Source organism: Nicotiana attenuata, unplaced genomic scaffold (assembly GCF_001879085.1).
Source record: "Nicotiana attenuata strain UT unplaced genomic scaffold, NIATTr2, whole genome shotgun sequence".
Taxonomy (NCBI): Eukaryota; Viridiplantae; Streptophyta; class Magnoliopsida; order Solanales; family Solanaceae; genus Nicotiana; species Nicotiana attenuata.
The window spans coordinates 348580-350749 of NW_017671071.1; positions in this window are offsets into that span (position 1 = coordinate 348580).

Genomic DNA, 2170 nt, shown 5'->3' on the forward strand with positions numbered 1-2170 from the left:
GCTACAATTTTATAGTTTCTTTTTCACAGTGGAAGAACTAGTTCTATTACTACAAAAATCACCTCTTTTTTATCAGAAACTTGACCAAGCATCTTAACTCTCTCAAACAAGTATTTTTAAAATAAAAAAAATTGAAAGGACTATTAGTTTCCTAAAAAAGCATGGTCAAATAGGCTATAAGCTTCTCTTTCTCACTAGCAGATCATGCCGCTATTGAAAATTAACGAAGAAAATCTTGCAGTCTAACCTAATACTAATAAGATACGAAATATTAAAGGAAATTTTCTTTCTGCATGTGATTTCCCACAATTTAAGAACCAATTAAACTTTAACTCTAGTCATGAATTCTATCTTTACAACATAAAATATAGTCAAATTATGACCCACATCTTAAACAAAAATTAAATAAATTTATATAATTAGTTTTTATTTTTAAAAACCGTGTCAATTATAAAGTAGACAATAAATATAAGACACATTCTAAATTTTAATTTCCATGTGAAAATGATTTTAATAGAAGTATAATTGCTTAATAATTTGGCAGCGTCATCACTTTCTTTTTTTGTTTTTGGGTATAATAAAAGTATGAGGTTAAGGTTAAACTAAAAAAACAAATAGTTTGTAGTCTATTTAGTACTACTGACAGTTGAGTATCTTATAATATATAATGTGCAAAGTTCAGCTTTATTTATGCGTGTCGGTGCGATTATATAAACAATTATGATTTAATCTCAACCAAAAAAAAAAAACATAAAATAGAACGAGAAAATAAAAGGAAAAGAAAGACACTATTCCATCTGCAGAGATCTATTACTCAACATCATCACAAGCACTTGTTACAAGTTACTGGACCAGTCAGGGGCGTATGTAGCATATAGTTGACGGGTTCAACTGAACTCATAACTTTCGATACTGAGCATAAATTTATATGTAAAATCTACTAAAATTATAATAAATAATAGATTTGAACCCATAATTTTAAAAATATAATGAGTTAAATACTAAATATCATAAAAGTTAAATCCACAGGGTTTAAATCCTGGATCCGCCTCTTCGTCTAGCAAAGTTCCAAAGGGTTAGACAGAATAGATCACTAGATTAGAAATCACATGAATTGGATTTATAAAATTAGAATCTTTAAAGGTATCACATAATATATGTATACATTTTGCGTCATTTTGTTTGGCAAATTGATTATAATAATTTTGGATTCGGAATCTTGTTTTAGTGAGAGTGTGAGTGGTAGGCACCTAATTAAGGGTATCAATAACTAATAAAGTAGGTATAAATGTCGCAAAATCAGGCTCCAAGTCCCATCACAGACAACAAAAATTAGGTAATTTCTTTATATTTACCTAAATTTTAGTGGATATAATTATTTGATATATGTGGTGTTAAGAAATAGCAAGTATAGATAAAATAGTAATGGCATAAACATGCTAGCCTGAACACCTACCATTATAGGTAAAAAAGAAAAATGAGTGTAAGGGGCCGATCTCGTAGGATGTATGTATTAGGAAAAAATAATATATATTTTAGCTTCTGTTATAAATAGAATTGTATTTATGGTGAATGTCTATATTTAGAGAGATTCTAGGGTTCATTGTTTGGTGGCTAAGTCACCCTCTCCCTATAAATAGAGGGTTCTATTCTATTGTAATTAATCCAATATCAATAAGAATTCTCTCTCTCTACTTTGCTCTGCAATACTCTTGTTCTTCATTTATTGTTTTATAACACGTTATCAGCACGAGACTCTAACCAATTAAGTAGAAACTTTGGGATTGAGCATAATGATTGTCAATTGTTCATGAACTCCCTTCATGATTAAATTTTGGATTTAAGGTAAGTATTTTACTTTATTTTTCTCTTTTAAATTCTTGAAATTCTATAATTTGATTGTAACTCTAATGGAGTTTGAAAGAAATTATAACCACCCAAAGTGGTAAAATTTTCATGTCTTGCCATGATTAAATTCATGTATGACTGTGGGCAAAGAATTGAAAACATGTCCCATTGAATTTGCTCCATTCTCATTCCCTTAAGAGAATGTGATAGCAGTATGTGATAAGTCTGAAAGAAGACAAAATCATTACTATGAATGTATCAATGGATGTGGACGTGGCAATAGACGAAATTATAACCGTCATCATTGTGGTAGTGAGAATAA